Here is an 18,038-nt window from a genome sequence, read left to right as displayed (position 1 = left end):
CATTCACAGGTGCTTCAGAAAGAATAAAATACCAAGAATAAATGTGACAAAGGATGTAAAAGACCTATACTCAGAAAATTATAGGACATTGAAGGAGGAAACTGAAGAAGATACAAATAAATGGAAGCACATACCATGTTCAGGGATAGAAAAAATTAACATTATTCAAATGTCCATACCACCCAACGCAATCTATAGATACAAAGCAATTCTTGTCAAATTACCAATGACATATTTCACAGAACTAGACCAAATATTTCAAAAATTTATATAGAATTACAAAAGACCCCCCAAAGCAGCAGCAATCTTAAGAAAGAACGAATTTGGAGGAATCACGCGAGTTAATATCAAACTATACCATGGCTGCTGTAATCAAAACAGCATGGCACTGGCTTAAAAACAGACACATCAACCAACGGAACAGAATAGAGAGCCCAGAAATAAACTCATGTGTTAGTAGTCAATTAATATTCAAAAGAGGAAGCCAGCACATGCAATGGGCTTTGGATAGTTTGTTCAATGAATGGCATTGTGAAAATTGAACAGATAATGTTAAAAAAATGAAAGTAGGCCCTTCTTATGCTACACAGAAGATTAAATTCAAAATGGGTTAAGAACTTAAATGTTAGACCTGAAACCATAAAAATAGTAGAAGAAAACACAGGCAGCAAAATCTCAGGCTTTGCTTGTAGTGATATTTTTTTCTGATATATCCTCTCAGGCAAAGGAGATAAACGAAAAAATAAATGGGACTACAAACTAAAAAGCTTTCGCACAGCAAAGGAAATCATTAACAAAATGAAAAGACAACCCACAGGATGGGAGAACATATTTGCCAATGATACAAATGATAAGGGGTTAACAACCAAAATTTATAAAAAACTTACAAAACTCAACAACAAAAAACCCACCAATCCAATTAAAAAACAGGCAAAGGATTTGAATAATTACTTCTTCAAAGAGGACATACAGATGGCCAGTAGACATATTAAAAGAATATTCAACATCACTAATCATCCAAGAAATGCAAATTACAAGCACACTGAGATATCATCTCACAATGTCAGAATGGCTATCATCAATAAATCAACAGATAAGTGCTGGCAAGGGTGTGGAGAAAGAGGAACCCTCCTCTGGCTGGTGTGGCTCAGTGGATTGAGTGCTGGCCTGTAAACCAAAGGATTCCCAGTCAGAGAACATGCCTGGGTTGAATGCCAGGGGCATTCAAGAGGCAACCACACATTGATGTTTTTCTCCCTCTCTTTCTCCCTCCCTTCCCCCCTCTCTAAAGACAAACAAATTAAACCTTTAAAAATAAAAAAGGGGAACACTTTTGCACTGTTGTTGGAAGTGCAAGTTGGTGCAGTCACTGTGGAAAACAGTACGGAGATAACCTCAAAAAATAAAAAATGGAACTGCCTCAGGACCCAGAGATTTCACTTCTGAAAATTTATCCAAAGAAACCTGAAACTCTAATCTGGAAAAATATAAGTACTTCTACGTTCATTGCAGTGTTATTGACCTCAAAAAAAATTGGGAACAGTTCAGGTGTCTATCAGAAGGTGAGTGGATAAAACAAGTATGCTCATTTACACAGTGGAATACAATAGGGCCACAAAAAAGGAGACAATTTTACCCTTCATGACAGCATGGGTGAACCTGGAGAACACTATACAAAGTTAAATGAAGACAAATACCATATGGTTTCACATAAATGTGGAATCTAAGGAACAAACTGAACCAATAAGCAAAATAAAGACAGACTCAGAGATGGAGAGCAGGCTGACAGCTGTTGTGGGGTGGGGGAGACTGGGTGAGGGAATAAAAGGGTAGAGCAAAAAAATTAAGGATTATTTGTGGTTAGGAACTTTATTAATTTTAATGTGTTTCATGTGAACTTAAACACTTCCTTCCCAATGGTTGGATACACCCTGACTTTTATTTATCTTGCTGATAATTTTGAGTTTCAAGGAAAGAAATTAGGGTCTGGAGAGTGTACCCTGAAACAACTAGTCTGCTTTGCCGCTCCATCTTAACAAGGCAGTATAATGCCTGCACCTTTTTAAGAAAGGCATGCAGCTTCATGAATAATGAGTTTTATGCAAAAGGAGAGAATATGGTAATAGCAATGAAAGATGTTCTTTTAAATAGTTTAGTAATTTAGATTAGTGAAGTATGAAATTAAATTACTATTCTATAAATCTTATAAGTATAGTGGCCAAGCTCCAATACTTTTGCCTTAATGCAGTCTCCTTTCACATTTAGTCAGGGATGATCTCTGTAACCAATAGCAAATTGTGGAAATGAGGATGTACGACTTCCAAGCCTAAGTAATAAAAGTTATTGCAACTTCTGCCTTGCTTTGTTGGATCAGCCACTCTAGGGGAAGTCAGCTGTCATTTCCTAACAACACTCTCACAGTCCTATGGAGTGGTTTACATGGCAGTGAACTATGGCCTCCTGCCAACAGCTAGTGTGGAACTGGGACTTCCTGCTGCGAGCCCTGAGTGGGCCATTTTGGAAATGGATACCTTGAGCTCAGGTATAGCCTGCAGACGACCACAACCTTGGCCTACATTTTCAATGTCGTGTTGGAGAGACCCTAAGCCAGAAACACCCAGCAAGTTTTTTAATGGATTTCTGGTGCACAGAAACCATGTGAGGGCATTAAGTGCATGTTGTTGTCTTAGGCTCCTAATTTCTAGTCAGCTTGTTCACACAGTAGTAGATATTTAGCACAGTGACATTCAAAGTGCTCTGGGATTGCACAGGAGAAGAGATCGCAACCAATTTGGGGGTTCCAGGAAAATCTTATGGAGCATGTAGAAACAATAAAACAAACGGTGACACCTGAATCCTGCAATTTTGATCGTCCTAATTTAAAATTAAATTATAGGATTAAGAAATGACTATCAGAAGACAGAATATATGCTCTTGGAAGGACTGATGTGTGAGGACAGACTGAAAAGGACTCAGCATGGCCCTGTAAAGAATGAAAAAGGAGCCCTAGCTGGTGTGGCTCAGTGGATTGAGTGCAGGCTGTGAATCAAGGGTTGCTGGTTCGATTCCTGGTCAGGGCACTTGCCTGGGTTGTGGGCTGGGTCCCCAGTGGGGGCCACGTGAGAGACAACCACATATTGATGTTTTGCTCTCTCTCTTTTTCCCTCCCTTCCACTCTCTAAAAAAATAAATAAGTATAAGTTGTTTTTTTTTAAACAGCCCTGTTCTTTAAAGAAGAAAAGAAAAGAATGAAAAAGGAAATTATCAAAGTCCACAGAGTCATGTTTAAATTCAAGTCCCAGAATGTTGGGATAAAGGACAGATTTCATTAAGTCTGAGTGACGATGTAGTTTTTAGGGGCCAGTATATATTATCCTTTGACCTGAAGTTCACATTGAAAAATAACAGAGAAATAAAACATGAATGATCAATGCATAGAAATCAAAACGACATTTTGATCAAGCTGAGTATAGAATATGACTTTAATCTGCATTTAAAGGGACTTCTTCACATTTCCTTCCCTGGATTAGATAGATTTACAAAAGTATTCATAGTTATCCAAAGAAACAGGAAGAAAGGGGATGAGCTGAACACGTTCAACTACTCCTCCCTGACTGGCCTATCAGATAAATGAGTACTTCTCCTCTGGGCAGCAGGGCATAAAGAGGTGAGGCAGAGTTCAGTCTTTCCCTAACTGAAGCTCCTTTACATGGAAATATGATGCTGGGAAATATAAGACTTAATAAATGGGATACATTTAGAATCGGGAAAGCACGTGCTCCTTGAGAAGGAGAAAGTTGACTTATGATGTTGGACTTCTACCTCAAAAGTAGTAATTCAATTTTAAAGAGATTCTATTAAGTGTATGATAATGGTGCTGACTAGGCATGACATCAGCTTCTAGAATTTTATTCCAAGGAATGGGCCTTACATACGGGTATTCTGAAGCAAACCATGAGCACAGGAGTCAAACAATGAGACTGAAAGGGTTTAGTGTAAAATAACCTTGTCTGGTTAACCTGAAAACTGCTGTAGAGCTATATCCTATAGGATATAGGGCAGAGGAAATCTTCATTTGCTTGGCTCATAAACTTCTTTGAGGGTCTAACGAAGTTTCTGAAACTTCTGTCCAGCAAATGCATTTAAACAAAAATGTCTTCTGGAATTTTTTTTTTGGGGGGGGGGTGAGGGGAAGTTGATAACTCACATTTCAGAGCCTGTATATGGAATCAAGTATTATCCTTTTAGGGGAAAGTTTAAAACCTTTATATATGAGTCAGGGTAGGGAGCAAAAGCAAAGGGACTTTCTTATTCTGTGGTGGCATGCTGGGGTGCGGAGGGGCCTGCAAGGGCTGTACTGTGAAAAATGGCCCAAGATGGTTTTCCCCAAGTGAATTTCCTTTGGTGCAGCCGGGGTTTTCAGCAAGGAGGAGGAGGGAAGCATAGAAACAGAGCACCACGCTGTGAATCCCTTTTCCGTATTTCATGCTCTGAAATGGGGCCCATTTTGAACTACTTCCTTTAGGTATTACCAAATAAGAACTGGAAAGAAATAGCAAACATCATGAGATATCTAGGCTGGCCTTGGTCTGTGGCATTGCTTCACAATGAACTAGAAAGGAAAATGATGTTAGGACTTTTGCCTTTACTCTTCGGGGCTGTCATCAAGAAGGGCAATCATAGCTGACAAAGTAAAGCTAGACCTGTTATTCTCAACTTCTGTCTGAACTTCATGTCTGGTTTAGAATTGAAACTCATACATCATTAGTGCAGTTTTTCCAAAACTATTTATTCGATGCATATGTTGTCAGGAACCTCACTGTTCCTGGACTCGGACAGGTGCCTTATTCTCATAGAACTTTAATTTCTTTATCAGAGAAACTCACTTAAGTGTAAGCCATTGGAATTAGAGTTAAGAAACCTGACGTTCTAGCTAAGGAAATAATTTTATCTCTCAAAACATACCAATAAGATGAGGTAATAGTTTCCTAGGTTATTGTAGAGATTAAATAGAAGCTGTACCAAAATGTTCAAGTCTCATTCTTTCTACCTCTGTTTGGTTATCTCAGTGTTGAGTGTGGCTCAAAAAAGCCAAAGGAAAAAAAAAGTATTATTTCCTCTTGCATTCCAAAGTAAAGTGCTAGCCTTACACGGTATTTGCAAAGGAGGTTGCTACAAACTGTTTTTTTCCCTAACTTTGATCCCATAAAAGGATTGGTGTAGAATAGGTAAAGAAAAAAAATTTCTCTGGAGTAAGTAGTTAGAAAACACCAGCATTTTCCTTCCTCTTTTATGTAGAGGAAGGGCTTTAAGAAAACTATTGAGAGAGCTTTGCATACATACCTGTTGGAGCAAAGCAGACCCGGCCGAACGAAGTCTATGAGGTCTAAAAGGCCAGAATCTGTGAGAATGGGCTGTCTGCCAGAGTGCAGAGATGGATACATAAAAAGAACAGCTCACTTTCAGTGACCTTCCTACATCATGGATGTGGGTTTTCTGTGGAGCTGATGTCAAGCAAGCCTGTGCGAAGAGTTGACCTAAGTTAATGATACAAAGAACCTTCTCCAAAGGCTTTCTGCCAGGGGTTATGCATAAGGCAACTTCAGCCGGATGCTGGTGGTGGTGACAAATAATTTTAGAGGGTAGGATGATGATGAGAAGCAAAATTCCCCTGCTGAAAGAGAAGATTGCCTGGGGGCAAGGGTATTTACCAATTTGTATCAGCGTTTCCAATGGGGTTATGCAATGATTTTAGGGAAACATTCCATGATAATGAATCAGCTTTGAGCATTTCCTGAGGCCAGAAAGCACTAAAGGTCATGGTAGTACCAGTCAAGCAAGACTTTTCTTTACCTCTCTGCATCCCACCCCCAATATGGAAGGGTGCAGAGGCAGCTGGCTCACTGTGATAGAGGAAGAGAGGAGGGTAAACTGACTGCAGCCCCTTCCAACCGCAGCTCTCCAGTTTGAAAAGGAGAAACCTTCATAGTATTTGTGATTTGGGGTACAACATTAGAATGATTATTTTAATTACTGAAATATAGCTGCTTTTCTAACAGAAGGGACCAAAGAGATATGTATTCTTTCAAAGTGACCAATAGAGTTACATGGTACCTGCTTTTGTTTGCATGCAAGAAACAGGCAGGAAACAATGACTTACTGAGTGGGTTTGAATGCCTGTGGGTGGGGCTTAAAACTGTGTTCTGATTTTGCCTGAGCGAGTCCCCCTCTCTCAATTTAGTGGTGATAAAAGCAATGTTATGAAGCAAAATGTTTATTGACCTGAATCTACAGAACGTGTGTATTTGTGCCAGGCGTCTTCTATCAACTCTCCAGATCCACTTTCGGCTTTTTCTCACCCTGACTTCAGTCTGGGAAGGTAACCTCTCTGCATCACAGAAAAGTTCCTGCATTTTCTGGCCTTGGTTTGGGGCAAGTACCAGACCTTTTAGGAGAGAGGAAGTGAGGGTGAGATCAGAATAAATTCCACCTGGCTCCCTCTTTGCAAGATCACTCTCCTCTGACTGAAGGTCACTGATCTGCTCAAGGCATCATCTACCTGACTCTTCAGATGGGAGCCCCACAACGTTGTGTCATTCATTAGCATTTGTCTATACCCATTTTTTCCTTTTTTGGCAAATAGTCTTGCTGTGAATAAAGCCTCTCAAATTTTTCTATTTCAAATGGACTGCCTGTTTCCTCTAGGAATGCTAATTGACAAAATGACACTATCTACTTTGCTGATTTCAAAATATTAATGAGAGGATTAAAGCAGTAACAGTTGTAAAATGTTTACAGTAGTGGAATTCAAATATAGAGTATTATTGTTATTGCTTTTGTAAAGGTATTTTTACTATTGTGTGACGGACTGAGGGAAACCATCCTACAGAAAAATTTCAGGTAAATCATTAATATCTTTTAATATTAAATAGTCATCCAGATAATATTGCCAGAAATGTCATCATAGCTGCTTTTTTATTTGCTTAAATGAGCTAACCATTCATTTATTCTTAGGTTTTAATCAAGTGAAGTGAATGAAGACAATGTTTTGGACTTCAAAGCATAACTGAGTTGATTTGCTCTGAGAATTAACTTGCACATCCATCTGAAATCAAAGCTAGTGTCAATACATGTAATATAAAACAAAACAAAAAAAAACCAATCAACTGTGACCCCTTCCAAGAAATTGCTTTTTGCTTCATTTTAATATGATGTGACATAGACTATGTATGCCTTATTTAACCTTTTATATTTGTTTTCACTTTTATTTTTCCCCAGCTTTACATTCTTTCTTCCATATCACCTCTTATGGAGTTTATCAAAAGCAGAGTTCAAATTTTTTTCTTTTCTGATTATTTTATAGTAATTTAAAATAAAATAATGTGTTTCATATGCTTGAAACTCAGAGTTTTAAAATCTGGAGTCACATACCATTATAATTCAGGTATCCATAAGTGTGGATGAGAAAATATTATATCTTTAGTTTAATTACTCTCTAATTGAAATATAGCATTTGCTTCAATTATGAATGTACAGAACAAATGACAATAGTATTAGTAATACCCAGATCTTTGTAACTAATAAAAATCACGTGTACATTTAGATCACATTTTAGTCATTGTAGTTTGAAGTTGTTTTCTAGTTCAATGCTACTTGAAATTATAGTTTTTTTCAGACCCATCTTTTAGATATTGTTATTTCATATGTTAATAAAGAAGCATATATTGTTATATTATAATGAATTTTGAAATACATTAATAATTCTGTTTTTATATATTGGTAATTCTTGGACTCTTATCAGTTTTATCCAGTTATAAACGATATTCTATAAGGCATTCCTAGGTTTCGCCAAGTGCCAAAGTGGTCCATGACACACATCAGAAAAGCTTATGAATCTCTGGATTTAGCATTGGATGAGGTCTTCAGAGTTACAATATGGCAACTGGATCTGAGACCATAACCTTCTTGTGGTGAGTATGGGAAGACAGGAAATGCATACCTGAGAAGGAGAAAGATTGGTGGCATGCATATGAAAGTCACAGATGTTTATAAGCAACAGAGAAAATGTTTTGTACATTCATTCACATTAAGGTAACAAGAAAATTCCTGGCTTTGTTAGAAATTAAAAAACAAATAAAGAAGAAGTAAAGTTTTGTAGACTAAATAATCAGAACTCCTATCTCATGTGATATGATAATAAAGCAGCAAGTAATCTTGGGTCCAGCTTTCCCAAGCAAAATTACCATCATTTTTATTAAACTCCTTTTTACAAAAGAATTGCAAAGCTCTAAACTGTACATTCTTCCTACGAAATATGTGAAATATTTTATTTTAGTCCTGTGATTTTATTATATATTTAAATAATACTGAAATATCTTTTAATAGATAATAGAAAATTTAATCTTAAACTTTGAGTTACCATTATACTTTGAAAGAAATCTAAAATTATTTTTCTATTAAAATGCAAAGATGTGTATAGAAATATTTTATGCAGTAGTTATTTCTTATCTTTCACTGTTTTATAATATACAAAAATGTAACATTTGTTTTAAGACCAAGAACAGGAATACCTGTACAAAATATAAATCCTTAAATAACTTTTGCAGGAAATGCCCTTAGGATTTAATCTGAATGAGTAAAACATCAACTGTCATTTTTATTCCATGTTGTATATCCCAGTTCTTATTAGCTCCAGAAATGACAAAGTTACAATATCAGAAGCCCTGGCTGGTGTAGCTCACTGGATTGGACATGGGTCGGTGAAACAAAGGATCACTGGTTTGATTCCCAGTCAGGGCACATGCCTGGGTTGCAGGCCAGGTCCCCAGTGGGGACCATGTGAGAGGCGACCACACACTGATGTTTCTCTCCCTTTCTTTCTTCCTCCCTTCCCCTTTCTAAAAATAAATAAATAAAATCTTTAAAAAAGTGCTTCTTTCATTTTCTTACAAAACACCATCAGGCATCTTATACAGCAAGACCCATAGTACCACCAATGATATAATTTCTCAAAAATAATTTTAAGGTTTGTTTCACCCATTTTTTCCTCATATATTTCACTAGGGATATACAAAGTATTTTATTTCACTACTTGCAATAAATCTTCATTGTGCAGTAATACTGTTAACTAGAATACATTATGTTGTTTCAGTTATTTTTATTACTTAGGTATAAAATGCTAATATTTGTTGTTATATCATATGTAAAATATTTAAACGGTTCCAAAGACAATACAAAGTGTATTCAAATAAGTCTAACTTTTACTTTTGATCCCTTTATACTGTTTCTATCCCTTGTTATAAATAACTACTAAAATATTTTATATTTATTTTTTTACTTTTTTAATCCAAGTATTTTTGTACTTGTATTGCCCTTTTTAACAGTGACATACCACAGTCACATGCATGCATTTTGCCATTACTATTACCAATGTCACAAATCTCACTCTATGGTAGTATATCGAGATAGCCCTCATTCTTTCTTATAGCTGATAGTAATACTTCATTTTTGTGTCATAGTTGATTTAACCAATCCCCTATTGATTCATGTATTGTGTTGTTACAGATAATTCTAAAATGAACAGCTTACACACAATATTTTTTTACTGTTTTTGCCTGTGAGATTTTTAGAAGTGGGGATGCTGGGCTAAATGATAAGCACATATCTAATATTGCTGGATATCGCCATACTCACCTCCACCTGGGTTCTATTTTGTATTCGACTCAGCAACATATGGGAATGTCTTTTCCTCATAGCCTCACTAATTATTTTCCCTTTTTTATGGAGTTTTCCATTTTAATCTACAAAAAATCAGTGTATTGGTAAAGTTTAATACGCTTTTTTTTCTCATTCTGAGAGTGGTTGGCATCTTACTCAGTGCTCAAGAGTCATTTGCATTCCTTTTTTCCATCAGATATTTTAACTTCATTTTTAATAGCTTTGTACTTTTTCTCCTCTATTTTAAAAGTTCTTCATATATTACAGATATAATTAACATTTAATCTTTTATATGCATCTCAAAGATTTTTCCAGTTTATTCTTTACTTTATTTTATGTTAGCATTTGCCATGGAAGCTTCTAACAAATGAAATTGTTTTTTTTTTTTCTGAAAAGTGTTTGAAATTTGTATCACAATGTTTACCTATTTCTCTGTACAGAACTTCACCAATATTTTCCTCTAGAGCCTATTTTTAATGATACATAAATAATTGAGTTTATTTATTGTTTTATTTTGGTTTATTCATGGGCTGAATATATATATTATAAACAAGGGAAAATAAAATATTTAAAAATATTTGGTAGGGCTATTCTGTCTTTTTTAAGGGTTTTCTTGGCTACATTAGTTTTCATGTATTTCAGATGACCTTTACAATAAGTTCTTTAGCTCAACAAATGATGTATTTAATTGGAATCATGTTGTTTGTAATTTAGCTTAGGAAGAACTGATGTCTATTTTTTTCATCGTTGTTCAACTACAGTTGCCCCATTTCTCCTGCAACTAACCTCCCCTGCCACATCCACCCTCACCTCCCACCTCTCACCCTCAATCCTACCTCCCCTTTGGCTTTGTCCATGGGTCCTTTTTACATGTTCCTTGATGACCCTTCGCCTTCTTTCCCCAGTTATCCCCTTTGCCCCTCCCCTCTGGTTACTGTCAGTTTGGTCTTTATTTCAATGTCTCTGGTTATGTTTTGCTTGCTTGTTTGTTTTGTCGATTAGGTCCCACTATGGGTGAGATCATATGGTACTTGTCTGTCACTGCCTGGCTTATTTCACTCAGCATAATGCTCTCCAGATCTATCCATGATGTCACAAAGGGTGGGAGCTCCTTCTTTCTTTTTGCTGCACAGTACTCCATTATGTAAATGATGTATTTCTGTTTTTGAGTCTGATCCAAGATCATAATATGTGTATCCATTTGTTCAAGTATACTTTTCTATTTTAACATTATTTTTATAGCTTTTCTTATATGTTGTTTGGACATCTTTGTTAGCTTTATGTATAGATATTTTCCCGTCTTTATGCTATTGTAAATGAGGTCCATTCTAGCTTCCACCTGATTTCTGTTTGTACATAGAAGGGCTAATAGCTTTATATGTTTCTGGACTTCTTTATATCCAAAGAGTTTTGTCATTTTAGTTTTTCCATTATCTTAGTTTTCCTACTTGTCTTTTGTAAATGAACATAACTACTTCTTATGTTTATACTTTTTATATTTTTGTGGTTTAAATGCATTTGTAAAATGTAATATAAGTAATGGGCATTTCTTTTTGTTCCTTATTTTAGTAAAACTTCCAGTAAATTTCAGCATTGAGTAAAATACTGGCCTTTGGGCTGAGGTACACACACACACACACACACACACACACACACACACACACACCATGGTAAGAAAGTATTTGTCATTTCTTACTTTGTTTACCTTTTAAAAAACATGTGTAAATGTTAGACTTCATCAAATATTTTTCTAACATCTATGGATATGATCAAAGGCTTTTTCTCTGTTGTTCTCTTAATATGATGATTACATGAAAGGTATTCCTAGTATTGAATCATACTTACTTTCTTGGGAGAAAACCCACTGGTTGAGACATGTTATATCTCTAAAGTGTTGTGGTATTTCACTTGCTAACATCTTTTATATGAATTAGTGCATTGATGTTAATATATGAGGTAAGTCTAAAGTTTTCTATTTAAAATGTAAGAGTTTTAATTGGGGGTCAGTATTATATTTCAGGGAATAAGCTTGGAAAGTTTACTTTTTTATTATGTTCTAAAATTTAAAATAACATTGAAATTACCTGATAAATTTTAGTAAAATGCTCCCGTGGAAATACCTAGACCCAGCACTTTCCCCCAACCAAAAATAATTCTTCAAGGTGATTGGATGTTTTTTTGTCTTTTGGGGGAGTCAATGCTTGTAAATTATATTGTTCTAAAAGTTACCTATTATTTTCTAGGTCTTCAGTTGAGCAAAGTAGTTTCCTAATCTTTTTAAAAAGTTCTGTTTTGATGGCTTATCATGATTATTTCTGTCTTATCATTTCTAATTTTCTGAATTTGTTGTCTAATTTTCTGAATTTGTTGTCTAATTTTTTAAATTAAACTAGCTAGTGACTTGTCTTTTTGTTATTTAAAAAACAGCTTAGCATTTATTTATTATATTCTGTTTGGCTTTACTAACTTTTAGATTTTAGCTATTATCATTGTTCAGCATTTTCCCCCTGCTTTTCCTGGCTTTACTGTTTCTTCTCAATTTTTGCTCTATAGTGTTAACTTTATTTTTATTACTAAAATGGTCATTTTTATCTAATTTTTTATCTGCCCCATCATATTGCACTGCCATTATTACTATTTTCAATAAAGTATGTAAATTACTCTGTATTCCTCCTTGACTTAACAGCTTATTTAATGACATGGTTTGTACTTCTAGGTAAAAGTACGTTTTTGTTTCCTGGTTTTATTATGAAATTTTATTTTTGTTGCATTTCTGTTAGTGAATACTTTTGTGATACATCTGTTTTTTTGAAATTTTTGAGGGTATTTACCACCTCAGATAAATCTTTGTAAACATTTCATATGCACTTGAGAATAATTATATTTTGTTATTGAATATCAGAGTTCAAAACAGATTATTAGATTCTGTTTTATGAATTATATTGTGTGTCTTCCATAAATTTTCAATAGGTAATCTGTCTTGAATTTTTAAAAATGAAACAAAGTAACTTATCATTAATATCTTTCTATTTCCTAACATTCCCTGTGGCTTCTCTTTGAAATATATTTTGTACACTTTTTAATTTTTATTCTTTTCCCCTGTAAAATTTGTCCACCCTTTTATTGTCAACCTTTTAAAATCTTCTTATTTTCAGTTGTGTCTCACACACAGATAAGTGTTACATTTTTCTTCATGAGTCAGTTTGAAATAACGTGTAGTATAACAGGTAAATTACATCTATCTACACTTGTTTATATGATCAATACTTTTGGAATTATGTTTTAAAAGTAATATACATATCTATCTATATCTATATATATCTATATATAAGTCTTTATATAAAGTTTTCACTATGTTCTATTTTACTGTGCTTTCTTTTTTAACAGATAAATTATTATTTTTATTCTTATGGTTATTTTTATAGTAATTTTAATATAAAACCTTGGTTATTTCTTTACTTTTTGTTCTTTGTTCTTTTGTAAAAGAGTCATTAAATTTAGTGAGTAATGTCCTCGGCAATCTTTTCTTTTTCTTCTGTATGTCCCCAAGAAACTGTTGCAAAATTCTTTGACTCCTAGTTAATAGCCATGAAGCCATAAAAAACTAATTTTAAATTTTATATGCTCTCATTATTGTCTCTGAATCATTTGAAACTTTGTTGTATTGAATTGAATAACATGAATAATTCTAAAGTTACGCTGACACCAATTCTTATAATGATATTTCTCCAGTCATTTGGGTTGCCCAAAAGAACTCATTTCGCAACTTCCTCAGGAAGTACTCGTGAGGACAATATTTTTATTTTTTATGATAGTTTATTTTTAGCCTTTATATATAAGACTCTCCTTAAATGGTAATTAAATTCTTGTTAATTTCCTTTTATCTCTTGCAAGCTGAGCAATGTTAGGTAGCTAGAGTTTATCTCCTAGTAAAGTCTCTGTTTATGACACTTCTTAAAGAAATTATGATGAAAACTCAATGTAATATATTTATAATATATCATAAATATACTATTTATGCAATATATAGTATATATGCTATTATAAATTCATATATTAATATTTTCATACAACATTTATGTATTAATCTTCAAATTATTTAGTAGTTGCACGACCCAGCATTCAAAGAAATAATGTTTACTAGAAGGTACAATATTCTCTCCACTTACCCTTTGAACTTCCACAACCTTCTTTATAAATTGCTCTTTACACATGTATTTTCTTGCCTTGTATTACAATTTGTTATAAGTACTGCTACATTTCTTATTAGTATATGGCTTCTTTGAGGGAAGGAGACTAGATTTTCCTCCTCTTTTCCACCATATACCAACACAGTGTCTAGCACATAAATGGAGCTCATTTGTATTTATTTCTTTAAAATAGAGTCCAAATTTCAAAGTGCAGATGTGGGATTATTTCTGAAGCATAGGTGGGGTAAATGAGAGTCCCAAAGAGATGATTTTATTTCCTAGTGTAGCTTTGAGAATCTTTCAGAAGAGGAGTCTAGTGAATTTCATCCTGTATGTGGGCCTCACTGAGCACACAAAGTCACGGAGCCACGAACAGGCGCGACACGTCCTAGAGCTCCAGGTAACCAGGCAAGACTGGAGCAAAGGATATGGAGGTGAGTGTACAAAGAAATGAAGTGCCAGCCTGTGAAATCCTTTATAGGATTTTATTAAGAAGTTTGTGTTTATCTTGCAAGCAATAGGGACATTTCACAAAAAGGGTTTTTTTTGTGTGTGTGAGATGATCCCCCTACAGAAGAATAAAAAGTACATGGGAGGTAAATGGGTGGTAATGGTGGTGGACGTGAAGATGAGAGATAAAAAATCTGGAAAGGATAACTTAGGCCAGAATTAATAAAGTCTTAGTAGGTAAGAAAGTTCTGGAGATATTTAACACATAAAACAAATATTATTTAGAGAATTTACTGATAAATGGAGTGTTTAGAGTAAGCAAAATGAATCCTGCTCAGAAAAAGGAATTATTGAAAAGTCCCCAAATACCAGACTTTGAAAAGGAAAAGGAAAAAAAGGAGAAAAAGAAAAAGAAATATCAGACTTTGATAATTGAGTGGTCTCTTGTGCCATTGTTAAATGAAATTTATAGCATGAGTAACAGATATTTGGGGGTAGAAATGAAGTGTTTGGGGTGACTGTTTTAAAGTCCTGACAGTTATCAATGATTAAAGGGAGATTTAATTACTCTATTTCTGTTACAATAATTACTAGATTAAAAAGTACACATTGGTAGTCAAGATGGAGGCATAGGTTAATGTACCTCAGCTTCCTCCACAAGAGCAAAAATTACAACTAAACTACAAAATAAGTATCACCCAGAATTGTCAGAAAATGGAGATGTATGGGAGTCTGACAACCAAGGAATTAAAGAATTTTAATCATCCAGACAGGTAGGAGGAGGTATGGAGACATGGAGATGTGGAACATGCATCCCCACTCCCACATGTGGCAGATAAAATCAAGAGAGATACCTCAGGAGAGAGGGATCCCAACCGGAGACCAAACCACCCAGACCAGGGTTTCAGTGCCAGGAAGATAAGTTCCCATGACTTCTATCTGTGATAATCAGTGGCAGTTGGGGCTGTGGAAGAAATTGTGAAATTCTCAGGCATTGCCTCTTCAAGAGCCTGCAGTAGACTTAGGTCTTACTCAGACTCACGCCCTTGGGGCTCCAGAATGGGAGCAGGAGCTCCAAGGGCACCAGTGGCATACAGGATGAAACAGAAGAGTCTGGCATCAGGGTGAGAGCTGGAGGACAGCTTCTTCCTGGACTGAAGTCCAGAGGCCAGGCAGAGGCCACATGCCTCTTACTGAGCCCTCCCCTACGCAGAGCCCTGAAACGGCAGCACCATATCTGAGACTCCGTCAACCTGGTTCACATGGGTTGTCCCACCCTGGTGATTACCTAAGGTTCTGCCCCATCCAACTTACAGGTGTGCTTTTCTACAAGAGGCCATGCTACAAGACAGGGAGTCAAAACATCTCTATCCAATACATAGAAACAAACACAAGAAGGCTGCCAAAATGAGAAGAAAAAGAAATATGGCCCAAATGAAAGAACAGAATGAAACTCCAAAAAAGAAGAACTAAATAAAATGGAAATGAGCAACCTATCAGCTACAGAGTTCAGAACACTGGTTATTAGGGTGCCCAAAGAACTCATTGAGCACTTCAGTAGCATAAAAAAAAAAGACCCAGGCAGACGTGAAAGATGCACTGAGTGAAATAAAGAAAAATTTACAAGGAATCAACAGTGGAATAGGTGAAGCCGAGAATCAAATAAATTATTTGGAACATAAGAAAAATACATCAGAACAGCCAAAAGAAAAATGCATACAAAAAATGAGGATAAGATATAATCCTCAATCAGAACAGATTCATGAAAAGCAAGGACTCACATCCAAAATTATTCTATACAGCAAGGCTATCATTTAGAATAGAAAGGCAGATAAAGTTCTCCCCAGATAAGGGAAAGTTAAAGAAGTTCATCATCACCAAGTTCTTATTATATGAAATGTTAAAGGGACTTACCAAGAAAAAGATCAAGATCCTGAACAGTAAAATGACAACAAACTCACAACTATGAACAACTAAACTTAGAAAACAAAAACACACTAAGTAAACAACGAGAACAGGAACAGAATCACATAAATGGAGATCACATGGAGGACTATCAGTGGGGAGGGGGAAGGAGAAGAATGGGGGAAAAAGTACAGGGAATAAGAAGCATAAATGGTGGGTGCACAATAGACAGGGGGAGGTTAAGAATAGTATGGGAAATGGAGAAGCCAAAGAACTTATATGTATGGCCCATGGACATGAATTAAGGGGGGATGCTGGAGGGAATGGGGGTACTGGGCAGAAAGGGAGAAAAGGGAGAAAAATGGGACATCTATAATAGCATAACCAAGAAAGTATTCTTTAAAAATAGAACAGCAAGAAGAAAAAGAATACACAAAAATGGGGATAAGTTAAGGAGCCTATGGACAGCATTGAGCATACCAACATTTGAACCATAGGGGTGCTCGAAGGAGAAGCGAAAAAACAAAAAATTAAAAGCTTATTTGAAAAAATAATGAACAAAAACTTCCCTAATTTGGTGAAAGAAATAGACATAAAAGTCCAGAAAACACAGAGAGTCCTAAACAAAATGGACCCAAAGAGGACCACACCAAGACACATCATAATTAAAATGTCAAAGATTAAAGAGAAAATCTTAAAAGTGTAGGAGACTGTTCTGCATGCGTGGGCCCAGCTCGCACTGGGAGATGCACAGGACCTACATCCAGGGATAGGTTCTCCCATGGGGGATCAGGCCTGCAATGTGCCTAGGCCGCTTTGAGTCTTGCTTTTTGCTGAAAACTCTCTCACCCAGATTTGTGGCAAACATTTACTGCAAAGTAACTTCCTAAAATCCAAGCTAAACCTTCCAAGGACAAGTGTAACCGGTTCAACCACTTTTGCCTTTTCATTTGCAAATATTCCTCTTCTGTGATGTGATTAGCAGTATTGGCTCCTTTGTTTTCTGTAAAAGGTAACCCCCTAAAGCAACCTGTGCATAAGTAAAGTGACAAGAAACCCAACAAAGGCCAGTCATAGCAAGGACCATGGCTTTTGCTCCCTTGGAGAGAAAAAAACCATGCTTGCCCTTTCCTCCACAGGACTTGGTAGTCCTGTGAATGTCTCATTTCACCCATAATGACCCAGACACAGCAGGCTTGATGAAAATTACAACCCAGATTACTCTATCAGGAAAGCTATCATTTAGAATGGAAGGGCAGACAAAGTGCTTCCCAGACAAGTTAAAGCTGAAGCAGTTCATCATCACCAAGCCATTATTATATGAAATGTTAAAGGGGCTCATTTAAGAAAAAGATCAAAATTATGAACATTAAAAAAGCAATACATTCACAACTATCAATAATTAAATCTAAAAAACAAACTAAGCACCAAGCAGAACAGACATCATTGTTGTCTGTGGAGATCATTCGTAGGGTTTTCAGTTGGGAGGGAGAATGGGGAGAATGGGGGAAAAGGTTCAGGAATTAAGAAGGACAAATTGGTTGGTACAGAATGCCAAGGGGATATTAAGAATAGTACAGGAAACGGAGTGGCCAACAAAGGTGTGACCCATAGACATGAACTAAGGGGGGAATCGCCAGAGGGAATGGGGGTACTGGGCAGAGGGGGGCAAAGAGGAAAAATTGGGACAACTGCAATAGCATAATAAATAAAATATATACAAATATTTTAAAAGGCAAGCAAAAATATGCTCATTTGATTTTTTACAAAGGTAGG

At 35.7% G+C, this 18,038-nt stretch overlaps 1 protein-coding gene across 1 annotated transcript in view; it reads right to left on the bottom strand.

Annotated features, from left to right (window-relative positions):
* Positions 1-18,038, bottom strand: part of OSTN (osteocrin) — a 49,313-nt gene that overhangs the window by 15,758 nt on the left and 15,517 nt on the right. The window lies entirely within an intron of this gene.

Source organism: Sturnira hondurensis, unplaced genomic scaffold, assembly GCF_014824575.4.
Source record: "Sturnira hondurensis isolate 20B ecotype Veracruz unplaced genomic scaffold, ASM1482457v3 Scaffold0000396, whole genome shotgun sequence".
NCBI lineage: Eukaryota > Metazoa > Chordata > Mammalia > Chiroptera > Phyllostomidae > Sturnira > Sturnira hondurensis.
The sequence above is the reverse complement of the archived record's forward strand: the minus strand, read 5'-3'. Positions and strand labels throughout refer to the sequence as shown.